At 41.5% G+C, this 25044-nt stretch overlaps 1 pseudogene; it reads right to left on the bottom strand.

Annotated features, from left to right (window-relative positions):
• Positions 1-433: 433 nt before the first annotated feature.
• LOC133903240 (uncharacterized) lies at positions 434-12589 on the bottom strand (annotated as a pseudogene).
• Positions 12590-25044: the final 12455 nt, after the last annotated feature.

Consider the following 25044-nt stretch of genomic DNA (forward strand, 5'->3'; position numbering starts at 1 on the left):
CCTAAATCGACTAAAAGACTAATTCTATATTTACAGCAACATACGCTCAAGGCAAATAAATTTAGACATAAATCTAAATAAATTACAAAAAAAATTATGCAATTGGTATGGCTAGATAGATCTTGAATCTAGATGAATATCGGTGAAGAATCGTCGAAATTGGAGTTGAAACAGATGAGAAACGGGCTTCGAAAGATTCGACAGAAGGTTAAATCAAGAAATAGAAAAGAGGGAATATTCCTAAAATGTTCTCTAGAAATATCCATAATAAGATCACTTCTTATCGTAGGAAAGAAAAACCAATAGAAACCAAGGTTTGTTGGGTAGGAAATGTACCTGTTTATAGAGAAGGTAATGCACTTTAACTTCAATGTTCTGGTACTATTCCTGAATAATTTCATTCATAATGGCACCAACCTTGACCCTGCAGCCATTCAACGCCAACCCTTTCTATGAAAAACGAATAACATATGCCTGGGCTCACTGCTTGATACTCACCGTGTGTTACTAAGAGTAAGTTTTCATCAGGATATTTGTCAACAAGAGCCTTGATAACACTAGCATATCTGCTTCTTCCCTCCAAAACAGATTCATCCCACTTTGGTACCTCCTGCCCCAAAAATTACTTTTAAGGTATGATACATGCTACCCTTGAACAATGGACATGAATGGATCTCCCTGACAAAAGGCATGTCAAGATAGGAAAAGAGGAAATAAAGGAATAATGCCTGAACAAAGTGCTCGTTTCTATTTATGAGATGTGAACAAAGTGTTTCTGACCAAAGGTAGCAGACTAGCGGCAAAAATCCACAAATTAGTGGAAAAGCATACCTCCTAGAAGGTTGGCTCCGCAGAATGGTCAATGTTCCAGACGGAAAGACAGCTTCAAGTTCTGGCAAGTCAGAAAACCACTTCTTGGCGCTAGGTGCCACCTGATATCACCCATTGCTTGAGTATTCATCATCTCACACCATCCATATTCAATCGACACCTGTAAAATGAAAAAGGAAATGCAAACAAATTCAGATGTGTAAACATATCGAACGCAGATACTACGATAAACTTAAATAGTTCAAGGTAAAAAAAATGTGCAGAAGAGTACTAGTTTTGGGCACCTTTCCACCAGGCATTGTTCTGAAAGTAAATTTAGGAAAGCTAGACACATGCTAGTAGAGAACTATATAAGAACTATTATACAGACTCAGTCTTGGAAACTTATGATCATTAACAATATAGCAAAGCTAAAGCAATTCATATCATAGAGCACGCCCACGTGCCATATGAAGCAGGGTATAAACATGTACGAATAATCTGGAAAACCGCGTGTGTTGCTGTGTTCTTCCTGTCATATGGCTCCATGAATCCCTCAAATCAGAAAAACTAGTTTGATTGGCGCGCGTACACCGTGCTCATTTTTATTTTGCTGTGTAGAGCACGACAAAAGAAGATTAAAAAATTAAGTTCACAAATTTTGTACATTTCAATATTTATTTATAAAATTATTAATGTTAAACATATTAAATTAATTATAGAGAAAACAATAGTAATTTTATGCATGCACATAGTTTTAACATGTAGGTGAAAGTAAAACTAACCTAAAAAAATTTGTTTAATATTTTTTTGAGTTTTAGATATTTTTCTTTGCATTTTAGATTTTTTCAGCTGATTTATTAATGTAACTAATATTCATTTCGACATTTTTCTAGAATTTTTTGAAAAAAAATTACATTTATATGTATATATGTATATATATACATATATATACGCATACATGTATACTTATATATGTATAAGTATACATGTATACGTACATACACATACTTGAGGCTACTGCTACAGTAGCAGAGCCTCTGAGAGGATGCCATTGCTTCCACCGTTAGGATATAGATATTGATAAAACAACAAACTCATTTCTGTATTATAGCACAAGATGAGAATAAGCTCGCATCATTTCTGTAGTATCTAGAAAGGTACATTTTGTCATGGCTTCCCATTGTTTGTCTAGTTATGTAAAAATATTCATGGTTCTTAGCAGGAACAAGTGTGTGTGTGCACTTGTGTGTGTGTGTGTGTTTTATTATTTTCATCAATTGCAGTAACAAACTGAGTTAACAATAAGTGAAAGTGAACCGTTCATGCATCATAAGTGTGAAGCCTGATCCGTCCGGCAAAACTCTTATTCTTTTTCTTTTATTGCACAAGGCGAAATGGATGAGGATTTGTTGCCCAAAACGTGTGTAGAAGACAAGACAGCATGGGGATCAGGTAGGGCCATGCCCATGCATCGCGACCAGTCAACCTAGTACTAGTAGTAGTGATGCAAAATCAAATTGGTATTGAAATCAGCGGATCCCAGACACGGAGGGACGACAATGACGGGTGATAGGCAGCAATTGCAAGTCTAGATTGATCAATAATGATGAGGTGGAAGAGGATTTCACCTTGAGGCGTCAGGTGTCGAGGGGCACATCGGAGGGGTCGTCGATGGCGAGGAGCGGCGACAAAGCAGGCGGCGGTCTATCGGTAGCGTAGGAACGGGGAGACAAGGACGTCGTGGACGGCCCATCCGTCGTCGGCGGCGGCAGCCTAGATGCGCTTGCCGACGGTCCAGCCGTGGAGGAGGCCGGCGTTGGTGAGGGGCGGGTCCCAGGGGCGTGGCTTGTTGGCAGGCCAGATGGGCTCGGCGTGGTCTAGGCGGTCGCCGTGGCGCATGAAAACCACCTGCTGCTGATGGTGCTGCAGCGCCACCATCAATTGGTATCCTGTTGCTGATGGTCGAGAAAGATAGGGAGAGGAAGATCTCATATATGTACTTGGCGCGGCAGCAGAACTTCTCCGTCATCTCGATGGTCTTGAATCCTTCCTTCTCCTTCTCCTTCACCGCCGTCGCAAGAGCCGCCTTCTCCTTCGTCGTCGGGGCAGCGGCAGGCGCTGCAGCGGCCTTTGTGGGCGTCTTCTTGGACTCCAGCTCGTCTCTTGCCGAGCCGCCCTTCGCCATGGTGGCGATGAGCTCCCGGATCTTTTCGAGAACCAGGGGCTTGCTGCAGACGACGAAGGCATCCTTGACGCGGCGCGCGAGGAGGTTTTTGTCACCGCGCACGGTGACGCGGAGGTCGGGGTCCTCAACCACATTCTCGTCGGTGAGGTAGGGAACCTCGGCGGAGCCGGTGAACTTGACGACGCCAGACTCCGAAGTGGCCTCGGCCTCCCAAGAGAGGGTGAGGGAGAGCTCATACCCCGGGATGAACTGGCCCTTGCGGATGTTGACATAGGGCTCGCCGTCGAGCTTGTCCGGCATGGTGATGCGGACGGTGAGGCGCCCTCGCCGTCGAGGACGGTGAGCCCTGCGAGCAGCGCGGAGAGCCGCGTCCGGGACCACTCGAGGCATCGCCCTCCGGGGAAGAAAGGGTGAGGAGCGGCGTGCTCTGAGGACTCGCGAAGACTCCGACACCGACGTTCAGAATGCAAGATCGAACGAATCTCCTTCCTCTCTGCCTCGATCCGACGGTCCAGCTTTTTTTTATGACGTGGCTCAACCACAGAACGAGAAACCCACGCGGTTTAGTAGAGAAAGACTAGAAAATAGCGCGGCATTGCCGCGCCGCTTGACCCGTCGCAAGAACCCCGAGCCTTCGATATCAATTTCCTAAAGGATAATATAGCATAGTACGTTTATGTTTACAATCATATCAGTTTCATTCCGAACTTATTCGTACTGCAGCAGAAAATACAATATACTGACTGACTGAAGTCAAAATATATCGCTTCAGTCCAAAAGATGGAAAGAGCCTGAAGCAGAAGATATAATATATTGATTGCAGCCATCTTTGGTATGAATGACAAGCTTTGCACTTATCGCAAGTGTGCAAGATCAACATGGGCCAGGCCAGGCATATTCAATTTGCATTACGACACAGGAGCAGCATAGAGTGATATTTAAGTATAAAGGTAAAAATTAAGAAGAGGGTGGCGGCGCAGCGGGGCTAGCAAGGAGGGGGCGGAGCGGTCATGGGGATGGGGGGAACAACGGAGAGCGGCCACGGTGGAAGGGTCGCCTAATAAAAATCGCCCGATGTTTCTCGAAGCCGGCCTACACAGTCGCCCCATCATCGGACCGTTTATTCGCGATCATGCGGTTTATCTTCATCAGCCAATCGCAGGTCGAGATTTAGAACTAGGACCTGTTTGGGACAGTTCTTTTAGGAGGAATTTTTTATGAAAAGCCAACTTTTTTGACAAGTAGCTGCTTGGAGATTGTCTATTCTGAGTATATAATGATCGATATGCCCTGAATCCTTTTATAACTTGTTTGATTGCTGAATAAGTGCAAATGTTATTTTTTTCATTCTTTGATATTTTTGTGTATTTAGGGCATATTTGGTAATTGCTCTTATAACGCTTATGCCCGTCTGAACTCTGGTTATCATGTCTGTGACGGAATGATAACTACGATCACACTGGGTACAAATGGACATAAATAATTAACTAGTGATGTCCATCGTTCATACAACCGTGAGTCCAGCAAAACATTAGTCATATGATGAACTTGGTTTCTATTAATAGAAATAGGAGGGGCTTTGTCCTTACCTTGTCTAAAAAATTTTTAGTAGGGGACCTGTGAGGTTGGGAGAGTTGAGAAGTTGAGCTCACCAAGCTAGCCATGGATGCCGGCATCTGGGAGGGAGATGTTGGTCACGACCCAGGGCCTGCGGCGTCCATGGCGCACAGGTGTACACATGATGCCGGTCCAATTGCACGGGCTGGTATAGTCCTGCCAAGATCTCATCCACGGCAGCAAGCTGTCAAGAGTAGATTTCCAGTGGAGGAGAGCCATCTTCTGAGATCTCAGTGGTATGCCTCCATGATATACTGCAAATGCTTGCGAGAGAAGAAGGCATGGCAAGATCAGTATGCAGAGGTAGAGCAGAGAGTATTCGCTTTTGGTGTTCAGAATGTGTTTTGGGTTGTGCTGAAGTACTTGGTTGGGATGTCGATGGAGTTCATGGGAAGTTATACTTATATGCAGTATGGACACCGAAAGCAGTGCGGTCATGCTGGTCTTGTTCAGTGTCACCGGTGTTGACTGAGCAATCTGTCTGAGTCTGTCCTATTTGGTGTGGAAAATAGCACATGACAATTATGTCATTGGAGCTGTGATTTCACATTAGATGCAACTTGTCCTCAGTTCTCCTTTACAGAACAGAGTGACAGCTTTTCAAGGCAACATTAGATCAAAAGGTTACTAAAAGGAATGGTGGCACGACTGATCTAAAACACCGCATCACTGTGTCCATCACGCTCAAGTTCAGTAGCGAGTGAAAAGCTAAGTTATCACTGCTGCTAATGCCACACATACATACATATTTTCTTTGTTTATGAGAGCTTATATACAGCTCCCTCACAAAAGAGAATATGGAAAATCATTTGTAAAAGGATAATCTGAGTGCAGTGTCTCAAGCTATTTTTCTGTGTCATTATTTCCTGTTGATATGGGTTCAAACAGCGTTTGAATAATTTCTCTTACTAGTCCGATGCTGACATCCAACTAATGTATTTTCAAAGGGAATAATTTGCAGGTAACCGGCTGGAAGTCTTGTTTAAGTAAATGGAGATGAATGTGGAGGACTATTGACTTGGGGAGTCTTGTGAAGTAAAAGGAGAAGATAGTGGAATACTTGTTAACTTGGAAAACTGAGCAGTAAAGTTGTGTTCCATGTATCATCCATTTATGAATAGCACTGAGTAGTAAAGTTGTGTTCTGAGGTTCTGACTTGTTGACTTGGAATTGGGAGTCTTTAGAGGAAGTTGTCTGCCAATCTCAGGTTCAGTTGATTTGCGTATATCATTCCTCTAATAAAAGATTTATGCATATTATTGTTCCACTAATAAAACACTAGTACAATACTTGTGCGTTGCAACAGAACCAATGATTTATATGAAATAGTTCTATGTTTTACACAAAACAATTATATTTCGGACACATCATGCAACGAGCATACAAATTCATGTTCTAGAGAGATACACAAATCCATGTTCTAGGGAGCATACACTACTAAAAAACTATTTTTTAGACACCTAGGGTGCATTTTCATATGCGGCTTATACGATAAACCGTCTGAGAGATTTTTCAGATACGTACGACATAAGAAGCTGCATGTGCAAATGTCATTTCCACATGCAATTTTTTATATAAACCGTCTGTGGTAATTGTACGATTCACACAGGCGATTCACATAAACAACCGCATGTGACAATGACGATTTTCACAGACGGTTGCTTATGTGAATCGCCTCTGAAAATCGTACGATTAACACAGGCGATTCACATAAGGAACCGCCTGTGGAAACCGGTTTTCATAGGCGGTCCGCTTGAGCGAACCACCTGTGATAATCGGTTCCCGAATCGATATTTTTTGGCTAAAAAATAATAATTTTTTTGCCCGACCAGGCAACCTCCACAATCGCGACATCGCAAGTCACAAGTCATGCAATTTTTTGTGCAAAATATGCGCGTATGCAGTTCTTGGCACTCAAATTCGAAACCTTTGAGCTCGCGCGAATCCTCCTTGCCATTACACCACAGAACTACTACTGATGCTACTAGCATATGTATTCCTTTTCATATCTTCTATCTAAAAATTCAAATGATTATTTAGTCATCTAAATTAATTCAAATGAAAAAGTTTTCAACTACAAAGTTGTAGATCTCGTTGAGGGCTATAATTTTCATATAAAGTTTGTTCCTATCTGAGTTCATATGAAAAAGTTATGAATTTTTTAAGATAATTTATCATTTATTACTATAGGCGGTTCTTTACGTGAACCGCTGTGAAAATGACCTTAAACCTTTTCAATTTCACAGATGATTCACATAAAATAACCGTATGTAGAAATTGGTCTTTCATTTCCACAAGTGATTCCTTATATGAACCAGAAACGCTTCACATAAGGAACCGTATTTGGAAATGATCCATTATTACAGGCGGTTCCTTATGTGAACTGCCTGTGTTAATTATACGATTTTCAGGTGGTTGCTTATGTGAACCGCCTATGTTAATCGTACGATTAGCACAAGCGATTCATATACGAAACCGCCTATAAAAATAACCTTTACACAGGTGACCTTTTGTGTTGCTTGTCTCTAAAAATCTCTCAAAAGGTTTATCGTATGAGCCGTCTGTGAAAAGAATATAGGTGTCTTGAAAATAGTTTTTTTATAATAGTGCTAATATAACTTTTTGTATCTTTTGTTGCAGTGTACAAGCACCAAGGTGGTACCATTCAAGGGACCCAGCTGGATGTGCGGTTCACTGTTGGTAGCTGCAGAAGACACATTTGTGACTGAAGACACATCATGATTGATTGCCAAACTAAATTTGGCATCTAACTAAATTTGGCCAAGGTGGTACTATTCACCGTTGGTAGTTCAGAACAAACATTTGTGACTGAAGACACATCATGATTGATTGCCTATATTTGTCCCTAGTCGGATTAATAGACTTGAGAAGCTACACTTCCTTCTAAAATCTTAATTAACTACACGGCCTTTGTGACATGGAACAGTTGCACAATCAAACAAAAAAAAAATCTCTGTCGTTCCAATGTGTGATATACTGAGATGCTATGTTGGACACGAGTATGTTCATTCCTAGCTCAAGAGAGTCCATTAGGAATGTGGCAATAATATTCTACTGCAAGCACTTTCTTTATAAAGCCCATGTACATGTGTTATCTGCCGATCAACATCCGGCATGCCAATATTCCAGGTATGCTCTTTGCGATTTATAGTTTGATACCTGTGCATACAGGTGTACAATACAACAAACCAGAAAATGGTAGGATTCAGAGGTTTGCTTGCACGCATTGAAAGGAAGTCAAGTACAAAATTTACCTGGACTTGTCTAAGTTTGAGCTAATTCTGTTGCCATGGGATTACGATTGTAGCAGATCTTTTGTACATTTGTTTTAGGGAAAATTGCAAAAACCCCTTCAAAAATCACTTGGATTTTGACTTCCCTCTAGAAGTTGTTTTGTTGCAAACTCCCCTGACGTTCGGCTTTGTTGCAACCCCCGAATAAAAAAAAATAAATCATAAAAAATTCTAAAAATACTAGAGACAATTCTACGACATTCTGTGATTTTTTTTTTTCAAAAATAATGTCCTTTGCATCATATTTCATAGAGAGGAAGTTTTTAAAAAAAAGAAAAAAATGTGTAGCTCATTTATTAATTCACGTTAAGAAAAATACTATACAACGTGACATGATGTGTATGATTGAAATAATGCTTTGTGTAGGAAAAATAATGGTAGAGATGATAAAGTTAATTACTATGATAAGATTAGTATTGATAAGTGTTAGTGCGTGTTGATTAGTGTTGATACATGATGTTAAGAAAAAGCACTGTAATTAACTTTGTCATGTCTATCATTATTTTTTCTGCACAAAGCTTTGTTTCAATCATGCACGTCATGTCATGTTGTATAGCATTTTTCTTAATGTGAGTTAATAAATGAGCTGTACGTTTTTTCTTTTTTTCAAACTTCCTCTCCATGAAATATGATGCAAAGGATATTATTTTTAAAAAAAAATTCATAGAAGGTCTTAGAATTGTCTCTAATATTTTTAGAATTTTTTGTGATTTATATATTTATTTTTTAATTTTTTTTGGGGGGGAGGTGGTTTGCAACAAAACTGAATTTCTGGGAGGGTTTTTTGCAATAAAATAATTTTTGGGAAGTCAAAATCCAAGTGAATTTTTGGGTTTTTTTTTTACAATTTTCCCTTTGTTTACTGTATTGCTATAACATGTCTAATTTTAATAAGAATTTTGAAGGCGGTTGCTTCCCTGACATGGCACTATATTGGCAGAAAATAAGTAAACATAGATCACAGCTGCTTGCTGGTAAAAAAATTAAGCAGAAACGACTCTTTAAGGTGTATATATATATACCGGGATCAAGTTATATACATATAGTTGAAAGTGATATGCCCTAGTGACAATCATAAAGATGATTATATCACACGTCTTATGTTAATGTACTTCTGAATAATGTGTTATTCAAATAATGACTATCGTTTACTTTGATTGGCAAGTATGTGACTTGTTCATAAAACTCTTTGTTTATATCATGATGTTATTCTTAGTCGATCCCTGGTCGTATATCATTGTGATGATACATAAGAACAACACATGTATTGATTGATGATCACGTTTTATGGATCATAGGTATAGAGATACCAGATCAATAATGTGAACATTTATGTTGGAGAATATAATGTTGGATAGACCCACCTTGAGATATTGCTGGGATTGTTATTATGATGTGCCATCAGTTGTTATCTCAAATGGTGTACCAGCAGGATCTTTAGATTTGAAATCGTCATTAATTCCCAGAATATGTAGTGACATACTTTGGAGCTACCAAACACTATTCCATAATTGGGTGGTCATAAAGGTAGTTTTCGGGTTTGTCATGAAACATGTCGTGGGCGTGAGCGATCAAGATGGAATTTGCTCCTCCTTGATAACAGGGAGAGATATCTCTAGGCTTTTCGAGTTAGTTGGATTGAGAAAGTGCATAGCCATTCCAATATGATTAAAGAGTTAATCATGATGAATCCACTGCTTGATCGAGTGAATGGTCAAGCTATCACAAGGGTAGCACGTATCTCGCCTTGAGCTTGACTGGTATCGTGAGGCGAAAGGATCGGTGCATGTGTATATCAAGATTCAGTCGATATGATCTTTTGTGTATACTCGGGAGTCAACGTGTCCTGCTAGGGATCGCTATTGATTTCGTTTTGAAAAGGGTTTCCGAGTCGTAGCCATTTGTACATGAACTTAACGGGTCACATACTTAATCGGTTGGAACAAAACATACGAATCAAATTCGTATATGGGTTTTTGATTGGGTTGTGATCCATGAGGAGTTAGAGTCCTAAAGGGCTTCCAACGTGGGATCCCATTGGCGAGCTTTATATAAGGAGAGGCATGGGTAGGGTGTGATGAGGTTGAGCCACTTCGAAAACCCTAGCCGCACGTGCGGTGGTAGCACATCGGCGCTCGGTGTTTCTGCCCAGTACGTGCGAATACTGTGGAGGCGCTACTGCTATTGCAGCGCTGATCTTCTCGGCGAGCTAGTCGTGATGTGTTCGAGACTAGTCGTTGGCTGTGACAAACTGGTCGATGTACCTGCTCGTCTGGTCGCAGAGCACAACGCGACCACTCGGATCTGGTTGGATAGCATGACACCACCACTCAGAACTTGTTGAGGACGTGACAGACCTAATCGGGAGTTGGTCGAGAAACTGATCGAGGAGCACGACCACCTGCTAGGAACTGGTCGAGGAGCACGACCACCTACTCGGAGTTGGTGAGGAGTGTGACCACCTGCGCGGGGCTAGTCGTAGATCTGATCGAGAAGTTGCTTGAGGAGATTAACGCACACGATGTTGGATCAGTCTATTCCAATTCTTCTTCTACTGCACTGCGCGTCGAGTGGTAATGATCTATGATCTCCTACTAGTATGGTTTTCTTGGTGAATGTGGTAGAATTTTTTTAGTTTTAGGCTAGCGTAGCCTGCTTGTTTCCCAACAATAGTGACATCATAAGTGAGTAGCAGGCGCAATATCCATTATTACAACATTAATTTATTACATCAACAACCCCCAAGGGTCTAAAAGGAAATTACATAGTAGCGAAAGACCTAGTGCGGTGCCTAGCTCCACAAGCAATCGACCAAAAAGCCGCACTCCTAGAACTCAGATACGTCTTCTGGGAAATCATCGAATTCTTTGTCTTCTGAGCAGCAACAAGATGATGAGATAGAGCAAGCGTGAGTATATGAAATACTCAGTAAGTGTGGGAAAAATATGACATGTGGGCCAAAGTCAAGATAAGCTCAACTCAGGGGTTCATTTGCATAAATTCTATTTTATAGTCAAACTTTTATAAAGGTAACCTATTTACTAGGTGAAAGGTTCTCTAAAAACTTGAGCTAAGGTTCCAAACACCTTGCTCTACAACGGAGGTTCCAATCACCTATAAACAAGCCTAAACACGAATCACAGTTCCCACCACTGTGATCCACCAGAACCAACCAAAAACCAACTTGGAACCACTTGACTGATCATGTGAGGGTCCATGCCGCTCATACCCGTGAGCATGGTTGATATATCAGTTTTCACTCTGCAAAGGTCATACACTTTATCCACAAGACGTGTCTTCCTGTTTTGCTAAGTACCCGTTGGCTGACGGATGACTCTTACACACTTCCGAGGTGTGCGCTAGGAATCCACTGCAAAGCCTTTCCATCACCTCTCTCAGCACGTGTTGACTCGCTGAGGTTTCACCGTTGTGGGAGTACACCCTCCACTTAAGAAGCCCCCTCTTATGCCTTGTGGATCCAGGAAGTACACCCTTCCACCCTCGTACCACCAAATGATCTTCACCATGCTGAGAGGATAGCAAATTACTCGGCTAGACTCATCCCATACCAGGCTTGTGGTTGTACTGTTTTCATGAGTAGTTGCTCCACGAACATGTCCTTAACATGATCTAAGCAAGACCGCCATCGTCCAACACAGAGTAATAACCAATTATCCGACAAAGCCGATAATTTTGCTTGGAACACATCCACAGGCCAACCAACATGCGAAACTTGCCCAGACCCAACTCTCCATGTGTCTAAGCATTTTTACCAAAGTTAACATCATGATCCAAATCATTAATCAATTTATCAAACCTATACTACCCATGAATAAGAACAACTAAGCACATTCTACCCATAACATGAAAATAACACTAATGTTACAAGGAAGATCGGAGAAAACTAGTAAACCCTACTCATAGGTCACATATTTGACAAGAATGCATTTTATAAAACAAATACTTTCCAAAGGTATGTTTAATATGTTCAAGGACACTTACCTTCTCCAAAGTTTTGCTCGAAATCACCGAAGCCCTTTACTTGAATGTTCTCGAACACCTCCAGGACAAACTCCTCTACACGCGAACAAGACAAGCAACACTAAGAACAAGCATCCAACAAAACTAAAACATAAAACAAACGCTAGGACTAGCTATACCAAGATTTTAGGAAGATTTGGACGCAAGAACCGCCCAAATCGAAGACACGACAAGAAAACTACAGGTAATTTTTTTTTAATTTGCTAAAAAATATGAAAACTATTTTCTAGAATTAAACCTAATTGTTAAAAGCCCTAAAACATTTATTTACAATTTTTTAGAATTATTTTATAGCATAAAACTGATTAAAAAATTTATAGAATTTATTTACATTTTTTGGAATTAAAACTAATTTATATGCATGAAAACAGATTAAAAGCATTTATTTTACTAAAGAAAACATATTTAAAACATTATTTTCCAAATTAAAACATTTATTCTAACATTTTTGCATTATTTTTAACTCTAAAAACTAACTACATAAGTAAAAACATTTATTTAAATCATTTACTAATTTACGGAATTTTTCTATTAAAGGAAAACATATTTTCGGATTTATCTATTTTTGCAAATGATTTTGTACCGAGACAATCGAATTACTGTGCACGGGTGACACCATCGCGCTGATGTGGCCAAGCTAACTGCGATTAAGACTATTTGAATCTAGACCCTAGGTTTCTAATCGGACGGTCAAGATTCATCTACCGCGAACCGGTATCTAACATCTAGTCTAAGCTGCGTGAATCAGATAGGACGACGTAGAACAGATCGACGGCGAGGCTTTCGCGGTGGAGGATGGCTAGAGGAGGGCGGAGAAGACGATGCGGTGCTTGGTAGACGACGGCGAACAGCAGAGGATGAACTGATGTTGACAACGAGTCCGTTTGAAGGGTCGCGGGATGTCGGGGAGGACTGAGAGGGCTTGGCGATAGTGAGTTTTAACGGTGATGGTTCGGTGACGGCTGGAGCTCGGTGTGGTGGCCGGATCTCAACAGGTAGCATCGGCAGATGATGAGAAGCTGACGGTGAACGCGGTTGAGGGCTCGGACGGCGTCGGGAAGGCATGGAGTAACACGACGACGGCAGTGGAGCCTGGTGGAGGTTTGGTGACGGTGCAAAAGCTCTTTGGTGGCTAGAACTCAATGAGAAACGGTGTCATGGGAGCGGTGAAGTAAAGAGATTCTCATCTGAGGGTTCAATGCGGCTTTTATATCCTTTAGAGGGGGATTTGAATTGGCCGATTGAGATTAATGGTGGACGAAAGATTAGGGTTTAGTTTTCCTTCTTCCCCATCACTTTCCTTCGCAATTGCGCTTGGCCTGATGTCCTTCTTGATTTCAGCTTCAGTTACCAAACAATCGCGGATCCTTTTCTTTATTCGAGAGCGGAATCGACGGACTTCAAATGGGCGGGTGGTGCGGTAGAAAAGGAAGGGGACTCGGGAGGAGGAAGATGACACTGACATGTGGGCCCATGGTGAGAGAGAGAGAGATCATAGAGAGGAAAAAAAACAGGTGTGAGAAACCTACCCCTTAGGATGAATCTCGTCCTTGAGATTCGGGATGATCTCCAAACAGCTGGGGAAATTCTGCATTCAGATCTTTTTCTCTTTACCAAGTAACTTCATCTTCAGAATGGTGACTCAACTGCACATTGCACACGTGAATCACTTTTCTTCTGGTAACTCTCTCGGCTGTTTTGAGAATCTTGTTTGGGTATTCTGAGTATGTAAGATCTTATCGAACATCCAATTCTTCCATAGTCAATGTTCTTTAGGAACCCATAAATATTTCTTCAATTGAGAGATATGAAAGACATCATGTACATCGGAGAGTTGAGATGGTAACTCTAATTGATATGACACTTCTCCTTGGTTTGGTCTTAACACGGGGTGTGACACCATGCATAGCTGCTGGTAGCTGTGAAAGAAAGTTGAATGATGGAAGAAGATTTCATAGTGAAATGGAAATATTATCACAAAAAATTTCATAGTTTAATGCTGTCATATCTTGACCGTCACTAGTTTTTCGATCACTACCAGCCTATATAAAGAACCATTGTCAATCGTAGTGATCTAATACGATGATGAAGAAGAAGAGGAAGCCACTACACCTACACACCGTCTCCCTTTACTTACCTGCCAGCACCAAAGCCAAAACTACAGTGAACTTACATCCGCACAGAAGACACAGTTCAAGATGGAGGCAGCCATATCGGCCATCACAGGTGATCTAATGAGTCAGGTCATTTCCTATCTGATCAGGAAATGCACGGACAAGCCTGCCATATATGAGAGTCTGGAAAGATTGCGACAACTCTTATTGAGGAACCATGGGGTTGTCGAGGAGGCAGATGGGTGATACATCACAAATTCTAGGATGCCGCCGTCAGTGAACCAGGTGCCGCATCTCTCAGAGGACACCGCTGATAACAAGGCCAAGGGATCCAAACCTCCTTATTGCTTCCACTGCAAAACAAAGGGACACATTCAAGATGAATGCAAGGAGGTGCTTTACTGCGTTATATGCGACAAGAAAGATCACAAGACTACAAAGTGTCTATCCTCAAGATCCCTAAACCGAATGCGTCAATATTTGGTTTTGGAGGGGAGTAAACTTTGGTTCTTGCAGCTGCCAGAGGTCAGTGGCACAGGCATTGCAGCTGATCCTACACCTAAGGTGCTCATCAAAATTTTGGGGGGAAGTCTCTTAGCTGAGGTTGTACAGAACGAGTTACAACGTCTCACCCGTCAAGACTTAAAATGGGAGGGAATCTCACAAGAAGATGGTAACTATCTTGTGGCCTTTTCGTCTGTCTGGCAAAGAGCTTCATAAGATGGTCGACATCAAGTTCCATCTGAAAGCCCACGGTGTCACCTTGGAGATCAGTGAATGGGTGCCATGCCATCAGATGACCCCAAGCTGTCCTTTCAATTGGACAAGGTGTGGGTTCACGTCGCTGGGGTCCTGGCTATGCTGCGCCATTACCTGGGTATTTGGTCTATCAGCATAATCACTCCACAAGAAGTGGACATGCAGTGCTTAAGAGGCGAGGAATAGTTCGTCTCCAAGTAGCGATGATGGATACAAATTTACTTCCTCTTAGGTCGGATGTAATTTTCGCCATTGATGGCTATGCCATATCTTTTTCCCGTGAACCTTCCGATTTCTAGCTGAGTGATGATCCGCTCCATCTGCAAGATGGGGAGCCGGATTTTGATGAGGACGACCTCCTGGAAGAGGAAGACAACACAGGACAGCAGGATCATTTGAAAAAACAAAAACAAAAAATGCCACATCCAACAACAATTCGAAGCAGCCGGCCAAATCGTCTGATTCTATATATGCTGGTGGACGCAGAGGTTTTGACTCGGAACCTTGTCGCGACGCCACCACCCTCCGATGTCGGCTGGTGCGGATCACGTCTCAACGCCGTAACGCCTTTCAATCCGAAGAAGAACCCGGCTGGCGAGCTACACAATGGGGCGGAGCAATTTGTCTCGGGCCTCATGGGGGCCTTCGGCTAGCGCTGTGCAGCGGGCCAGCCTTATCCTCACCGAACGGCCGCTCTCTGAACATGGTGTGGCCGGTCGTCCGAGTATGCAAGGGATGCTGCTGGCTGCCTGTGACACTACCCGCATGCGAACTTGCGGCGTGACGGCCAACATCCAGGTCGGCACCAGCAACACTTCGTCGCTGCAGCAGCCGATCGAATTGCCTCCCTACTGGGAGAACAATCGTAGAAAGCAGCTCTGGCGGAGGCCAGAGGTTCGAGTCCAGGGGTGCTGTGAATCCACTCCACTGGCTGTGCCTCTGCCACATGTGTCTGCCGCGAAAATGAGTGTTCAAGGCACCGAGGGTGGCGTGGCTGAAGAGCCGCCGTTGCTGCAACATCCAGGGCGACATGTCCTCCCTGCAGGGCTCATGACAGTCGGTTCACAACCGGCAAACGGAGACAATCAGATGGCCGGTCCGGGAGGTTGCCGGGCGACCACACCCTGGGGCGATGACGCAGGTCAAGGGGCAGGCAATGAACTATGCCCTTCGACGCCATCTGTGCCATGCTTGAAAGATGCCATGAATTCCAAAGGTGCAGCAGTTGCCATTGATTCAACCCGACGGTCCAGCTCGGTCATTGAAAAAATAAGCGAAGCTCAATGCCATCAGCTTCCTCTTCTTCTGAGCTCCGTCACAGCGAGCGCACTGCTGCTGCACCTGGCGCCAGTGGTGTGGAGGCTACGGATGAAGACTCACTGACACGCACAATGCGTCGCATGGCCACTAGGAACCTTGATGGCCCGGCTCCAGTAGAGGGCAAAATGGAGAAGGTGACGAGCAAAGCTGCGTCTTCGATATTGCAGTACGCCACAGCAGCTTGGCCAATAGGTATGTCGATGGACACTTCAATTTACAATTGTTTCTCCTCCAGCGATCGTATCTGAACGAATATGTCAAAACTTGGAGTAGTAATAAGTAGGAATGATATATATGGATATAGAGCAGTCCATAAAGATGCTAAAAATTATGGAAAAAGATAATGAGAGAGAGGCTTCAAGAAATACGAGACATAATAAGAGTACTACAGAAAATTTAAATGCGGATGATAGTAGTGAGGATGAGTCCGATTCAGATTTATATGATCTATTCTTATCCCACTTAATAAAAGATTTAACCGAGTTGGATGGGGATCACACCCCTATTTTCCTTGATACCGGAGGCTCACAACCTCAAGGCGGTCATAGACCCTTCAAGCTATAGCTGGGATGATTAGCTCGTGAAGGGTTTGTAGACCGGGTAAAGGAGGTATGGAACCGAACGAACAACAATCCAAAAATGGACAAACAAACTGAGTGCTCTAAGACGCCACCTTAGAGGACGGGTTGCACACACTGGTGGAACCTATAAGCAACAAAAGAGAGAACTTCTGGATACAATAGATGCCCTTGATAAAGTATCAGAGTCAAGAGACTTATCTGAATATGAGATTCAGCTAAAGAACAAAGCCAATGAAAAGTTGGTCAAACTTCTTTGTGAATAGGAGACAAAGTGGTACCAAAGAGCAAAAGTCAATCAGATCCTTCATGGAGATAATAACACACGCTATTTTAAATTGATAGCAAATGAAAAACACAGAAAGCAAAAAAAAAATTCTACCTTGAACAGAAGGAAGAACAAATTGACATTGAAACTCAATTAAAATTACATAACAAAATAGTATAAAGAATTATTCAGATCACCTGAGATGAATAACTTCTCTACAAGAGAATCATTGACCAAGGATATATCACATGTAACTGATGCCAAAAATGAAATCCTCACAGCCCCATTCACAGGAAAAGAGGTTAGGGATGCGGTGTTTCAAATAGAACATAATAAAGCCCTCGGTCCCGATGGTTTCCGAGCGGAGTTTTACTAGATATTCTAGAAGTAATCAATGAGGACTTGATGACTTTGTTCCATGAATTGCATTCAGGGAACCTTCTGCTACATAGTCTAAACTTCGGGGAAATTATTCTAATACAAAAAACTAAAGAAGCCTTTCACATTCTTCAATATAAGCCAATTTGCTTATTGAATGTCATCTTCAAAATCTTTACAAAAGTGGCAACCAATCGCATAAATTGCATAGCAGAACATGTAATTCGTTCCACCCAAACAACTTTTATGCGTGGTCGCAATATCCAAGAAGGGGTAGTAATCTTTCATAAAACTATCCATGAACTCCATCGAAAGAAATTAAATGGGGTCATACTAAAAATAGATTTTGAGAAGGCTTATGAAAAAGTCAAATGACATTTTTTTTTGCTATAGAGCCTCTGGATAAAAAGGTTTCTCACCAAAATAGTGCTCGTGGGTTGAACAATTCATATCTGGAGGAAGTGTAGCTATCAAAGTTAATGATTTGACAGGATGATACTTCCAAACTAAAAAAAGGATTACATCAAGCAGATCCCTTATCGCCGATTTTATTTAACATTATCACGGACATGTTATCAAGCTGGATCGATAGAGAGAATAGAGCAGGTCAAGTAAAGGGAATAGTCCCTCATTTAGTCCATGAGGATCTATCTATTCTCCAATATGTTGATGATACAATCCTCTTTATGGAACATGACTTAGAAAAGGCTAAAAATATGAAGCTCTTGCTATGCGCATTTGAGCAGTTATCTAGTTTAAATATCATCTTCCATAAAAATAAATCATTCTATTTTGGTGAAGCGATTGATAGTGTGAATCATTATGAAGAGTTATTCGGATGTGCTAAAGGAGAGCTTCCTCTATGCTATTTGGCTATTCCAATACACTATCGCAAACTTTGAAACTCAGACTGGAAGGAGTAGAGGAGAGGTTTGAAAATAGGCTGAGTAGTTGGATGTGCAAGTATTTATCGATGGGAGGTAGACTTGTCCTTTCCAACTTAGTCTTTAGTAGGCTGCCAACATACATGATATCCTTCTTTCTGATCCCACGAGGGGTGCTTAAAAGACTGGATTACTTTCGTTCTATATTCTACTGGCAAAGTGACAGTCACAAAAAGAAGTATCATCTAACTAAATGGAGTGTCTTATGCCAACATAAAGATCAAGGGGGTTTAGGGATACAAAATCTCGATGCTCAAAACAATGCGCTACTATGTAAATAGCTATATAAATTAGTGTCCGAAGAAGGGGTTTGATAGAGTCTTATTCGAAATAAGCTGGATAGTACAATGTGAGATCATTGAGCAGCATTTGCTTGGAGTTTTACCTCCAGATGAAAACCCTATTCCTGAGCAAAATGTTCTTGATGGTGCTTTTGATTTCTTTGGCTTTGGGCAAGTGGGCCCACCACAGCCTCTCCCTGCTCCTCAAAATGGCCTTGGAAACAATGGCAATTTTGATCTGAACTGGGACAATTGGGAAGAGGAGAACAATGAGATTGCAATGAATTAAAATAATCATCTAGAAGGAATCCTTGACCTCAATCCTTTGGAAGAGGAAGCAAATGTTTTAGAAGAGGGAGATGCCAATATTGAAGAGGAATTTGTTGAAGATGACCCTGATTGGCCAGAGCCTGACCCACCCCAGAATGATGCTCAAATTAGTCTCTCTATCTCTGGAAACTCTATGGGCTCAGTTTCATCGGAAAGGTTTGGTCACCAGATTACTGATCTTAATCTCTTCCAGGCTCCTAACCTCGTGCTTGGCCTGGCTCCAGCCCCCCTATGATCAATCTAGAACCTGAAATTTCTCTCCCTCATGAGGTCCAACAAAATGAGCTGATGGAATTTGACTTGAATGTCTCAGATAATCTGCTACAGAATAATGCAGATCCAGCTGCTCAACCTGACGACATGAATCTGCAAGTTGGTTTTATGCTCCACCAGAATGATCAAGTTGTTGATCCAGTTTTTGAGACTTTTTGGCATCAAGATAATTGGTCGAGCTTCCCCAAGACTAATATAGAATCTCAGCTTTTGTGGAATGCTTTCCTTAGTTTTACTTCTGATCCTGGTGTTCCTATTGCTATGCCCACTATTTGGGCTCCCTTCTTCGCCAAGATGCTGCTATCTCCAGCTCATTTTGCCTGGGCTAAAACTTTTCTAAGCTCAAAAGCATGGCCAATCATAGCCCCACAAACTGAATTAGGATCATTTTTTTTTTCAGTTTCCTCTTCCTTCAGAGTGCCCTAAAAGCTTTAAACTACAGTGTATTCAGGCAACTGATGATGATAGCTTGGACCAAGAATCCCAGAAAACTACATCCACCCCCACTCCTCCGAAAAAGGGCTTGCTTTCTAATTGCCCTGCCCCTTTAGTAGACACTAAAGTCAGAAGAAGCATGAGGAAAAAAGAAAAAAATGGAGGCTATAAAAACAACACTTGCAAGGACAAACACTGCTATGCTTGCAATGCCACACCTCCAGTCATCCCTAGCAAAGTGATTAAGAACCTTGGGCAGTCTTTCTGTCAGATTAAAGCAGAGCTCCTCTCTGATGATAAATTGGCGGCAAACTGCAATTTGAAGAAAGTGGTGGGCCAACAAAAAAGCCAGCCAATGAAGAATACTGCCAAGCCCAAGAAGTCTACAAAGCCCAGTGATGATGATAAGCCCAACAAGAAAGCCAAGAAATGAAGGCCAATGGGGGTTTTAGAGCCTGCCTTAGCTGACCTCTTTTGGCAGCTGCTCCTTTTTAATCTTCAGTTTACTTTTGAAAGCCTTAACTCATATGTAATATTAAAAGACTTAAGTCCTTTATGGACCCATCCCCTCTGGGTATTTCGCATTCAGTTCCTTTTTCTTGGCTCTTTACATGTGCTCTGGTTTCAGACCCATTTATTGCATACTTGGGTTTCTCAAAATCCCTTACTTTGTATTCATGGATATGCAACATGCTAACAAATTCAATGATTGGAAAGTGCTTTGCTAGAATATTAGAGGGCTCAATGCAGAAAATAAATGAATTGCTGTTAAGAGCAAAGTTATTGAGATAGGCTGTGATATCCTCTGCTTGCAAGAAACAAAAGGAACAACTTTTGATAGTTCTTATATCAAGAACTTCTTTCCTTCTCAATTTGATTGCTTTGAATATTTGCCTTCTATTAGTGCCTCTGGTGGAATTCTCACAGTTTGAAAAAGCCAAAAGTTCATCTGACAACTTTGTTTCCAAAATGACTTCTCTCTTTCAGTGGAATTCATTTAAGCTACCTCGGGAGCTAGGTGGACCTTAACCAATATATATGGGCCTTGCACTCCTAATAGGAAACTCATCTTTTTTGACTGGCATAAAAATATTGTAATGGATGACGATGTGGATTGGCTTATTCTTGGTGACTTTAACCTTATCCGTTCTCCAGCAGATAGAAATAAACCAGGGGCCAATGTTAACAAAATGTTTTTGTTCAATGATGCTATAAGCAGTGTGGGGCTAGTTGAACTACCTCTCAAAGGAAGATCCTTCACCTGGTCCAATAAGCAACGTGTCCCTCTTGTGTCCCTCTTTTAGAAAGGCTTGATTGGTTCTTTTCTTCAAATTCTTGGACGCTCAACTATCCTGGTACTTTTGTTACGCCTCACTCACGAGATACTTCAGATCATGTGCCTTGTCTAGTATCTATTACTACAAATATCCCAAAGGCCAAAGCTTTTCGGTTTGAAAATTTTTGGATGGAGCATGAGGACTTTCCTCTAGTGGTCCAGCACGCTTGGTCCATCCCAGTGCATCAGGTTGATATGGCCAAGAGAATTGGGGCCAAACTGAAAAAACTGAGGAGAGTGCTTAGAGCCTGGTAGCATAGTCTCTCCAACTTGAAAACAGTTATTTTAGATACAAAGTTGATCATCCTTCTCTTTGATACCTTTGAAGAGGCTAGAGATCTGAGCCTTGAAGAATGGAACTTCAGGAAAATCTTGCAATGCCACTTGGCCACTCTCCTTCAAAAACAAAAAATATATTGGAAGCAAAGGGGCACAATCAACTGGGTGAAATTTGGTGACGAAGGGACGAATTTCTTGCATGCAAATGCTACTGTAAAATATCAAAAGAAATTAATCACAAGCCTCTCTGACAGCAATGGCATTATTCATTCTTCACATGAGGAAAAGGCATCTATTCTTTGGAAGGCATATAAGCAGAGACTTGGTACATCATATTATCAGGCCATGCACTTCAATTTATCAAGCCTTCTGAATCCTGTAACTAATTTGGATTGGTTTGAAGCAGATTTCACCAAAAAAGAAATTGATACAGTGGTTACAAGCTCTCCCTCTTACAAATCTCTAGGGCCAGATTTATTTAACTCTGATTTCTTGAAAAAATGCTAGCCCATCATTGCCCAAGATTTTTATGACCTATGCCAAGCCTTTTGTGATAACAATGTCTGCACTCAAAGTATAAATAGATCTCATATCACTCTTTTCCCAAAGAAGGATGACCCAGTGTTGGTAGGTGACTTCAGACCTATTTCCTTACTGAATTGCTCAATAACAATTATTACCAAAATCCTGGCAGACTGATTGGAGCAGTCCATTCCTCCCCTGGTTCATCAAAATCAATATGGCTTCATTAAGAAGAGGACTATCTAAGATTGCCTTGCTTGGTCTTTCGAATATCTCCACATATGTCACAAGTCCAAAAGAGAATTCATCATCCTCAATCTGGACTTTGAAAAGGCTTTTGATATGATAGAGCATAAAGTTATTCTTAACATCCTTCAACATAAAGGTTTTGGGCACAAATGGATTCAATGGGTACACTCAATCTTGGTTTCAGGCACTTCATCCATTCTCTTAAATGGAGTCCCAGGCAAAACTTTCCATTGCAGAAGAGGTGTTAGACAAGGAGATCCCCTCTCTCCCCTCCTTTTTGTTCTTGCAGCTGATCTCCTCCAAACAATCCTGAACAAGGCAAAAGATCAAGGTCTACTAACTCTCCCTATCCAAGGAGCAGGCTCTAACTTCCCAATAATTCAATATGCTAATGATACCCTTATCTTCATGGAAGCCTGTTAGAGGCAGTTATTCACCTTTAAGGCTCTTCTGCATACCTTTGCTGACTCCATAGGGCTTAAGGTTAATTTTCGTAAATCATGCATGTATCCAATCAATCTGGATATCTCCAAGTTGACCTTGCTCTCAAACACTTTCAGCCGTAAAATGGTCTCTCTCCCCTTTACTTATCTTGGACTCCCTTTAGGATCTACCAAACCCAAAATTGAAGACTTTGTTCCCTTGGTCCAGCGAATTGAAAGGAGACTTATAAGTTGTTCTTGTTTCCTTACCCAAGGTGGAAAGCTAGAAATGGCGAATTCATGCTTATCTTCACTGCCCACCTTCTTTATGTGCACATTCAAGCTTCCCTCAACTGTGATTGCTCAAATTGATAAATATAGAAAACATTGTCTTTGGAGAGGATCAGACCTAAATGCTAAAAAGCAACCCTTGGCAGCTTGGAACTTGGTTTCTAGACCGAAAAAAGAAGGTGGTCTTGGAGTTACTAAGCTGATTGTTCACAATGATGCACTGCTCTTGAAACATTTGGATAAATTCTTCAATAAGCATGATCTGCCTTGGGTTAAACTTGTTTGGCAAACTTATTATTTCAATGATACCCTCCCAGGCATGAGAAAAAGGGGTTCCCACTGGTGGAAAAGCATCACACAACTTCTAACCAACTACAAAGGGCTAGCAATTGCACAGATTGGTGATGGTAGAACTATCCACTTCTGGCAAGATCTTTGGGGTGGTTTAATCCTGATGCACTCTTTTCCTGAGCTGTTCTCATTTGCAAAGTTCACAAACATCTCTCTTGCTACAGCTTCCAGTAGTCCTCAGCTTTCATATTTGTTCCACTTACCTCTTTCATTGCAAGCTTTCTCCCAACTTCAGACCTTGCAATCTACTATCGAAAATGTGCAGATTTCTCCTATTCATGATACTTGGAAATATATTTGCAGCAATTCGACTTACTCTTCAAAGAAGGCTTACATTTTCCTTATGGGGCATATTCCAACTCTTTCAGCCTTTAGATGGATATGGAAATCTGCTTGTCAGAAAAAGCATAAAGTTTTCTTTTGGTTGATTCTCAAAGACAGGTTAAACTCAAGAGGTATGTTAAGGAGAAACATGCCCTTAGATGACTATAACTGTGAACTTTGCATCTGGCAAAGAGAGGAAACTACCCCCCATCTTCTTCTAAGTTGCAACTTTGCAAGAGCCTATTGGTCCTCTATTGGTATCACGCTTCTAGATAGCATTCAAATTGATAGTGTTTGGAATCTTCTTAAGCATGGCATCAATGAACCTTTTTTTTATGGAGATTATTATTCTAATGTGTTGGAGCATTTGGACAGTTCGAAATGACTGGATTTTCAATCACATTGACCCTTTGGTTGCTAGATGCAAGACCAGATTTCTTCATGAGTTAAGATTGGTAACTCATAGGGTGAAAGCAAAATTCTTAGACCAGCTTAACCAATGGATAGACTCCAATTTGTAACTTCTTGGCTTTACTTTGTTTTCTTCCCCCCTTAATCTTGCTCTGGTTTACTCTCTTTATTTTTATTTATTTTATATAATCTGTAGGGACTTTGTCCCTCCAGTTTCCCTCAAAAAAATGAGGAGCAAGCTAAAGAATTGAACTTGCAGTAGAGATCAACTATGGTTAAAGATGTGGCTCAAGCGATAGCTTATTTGCACCATGACTGCAATCCACCGATAATCCAGCGAGATCTCACAAGCAACAACATCTTGCTCGATAGAACTTTCAAGGCTTATGTCCTGGATTTTGGCATAGCTAGGATTTTGAAACCAGATTCATCAAACTGGAGTGCGCTAGCAGGCACTTATGGCTATATAGCTCCAGGTAATATACTTTTTCCTCACAACAAAACTATTTCTATATCTCTAATGATTCCTGATTCTCATGTTATGTTTTGGTGTAGAGCTGCCCTAAACTTCTACTGTGACCGAGAAATGTGACATTTATAGCTTTGGTATGGGTGTCCTCGAGGTAGTGATGGGGAAGCATCATCAAGGGAGCATTATATGGAACATGAAGAAATCCTGGATCAGCGACCAGCGGCACCAACCACAACAGAATCGAAAGACATAGTTCTCCTAATGAAGGTGGCATTTTCTTGCCTGCAAGCTTCTCCACAAGAAAGGCCAACAATGCAGGAGGCGTACCAGGCCTTTATCTATCAGCAGCCTTCTTGTTCTTCCCAAGATATTTCAGTAGAATCACACTAGGTGAGCCCTAGCATACATAACCATGGTACCAAGGTGTACTTCCCTGGTGTGTTCTTGAGCACATTATTGTGCTAAACCATGGTATCAGAACCAGAGATAAGCATTAGTGGGTTTAGATCCTACATAGACTATCATACAAATTAATGGAACAGCTAAATGATTAGGTACTGCTTGAATATTTCTTCAACATCCATGTGTCGTCTGTCTTGATTTTCTACATAGACTATCATACAAATTAATGGAACAGCTAAATGATTAGGTACTGCTTGAATATTTCTTCAGCATCCATCTGTCGTCCGTCTTGACTTTAATCAATATATTGTGACAGAGATTCCTATAGGTGGCAT

The sequence above is a fragment of the Phragmites australis genome, chromosome 21 (genome assembly GCF_958298935.1).
Source record: "Phragmites australis chromosome 21, lpPhrAust1.1, whole genome shotgun sequence".
Lineage (NCBI taxonomy): Eukaryota > Viridiplantae > Streptophyta > Magnoliopsida > Poales > Poaceae > Phragmites > Phragmites australis.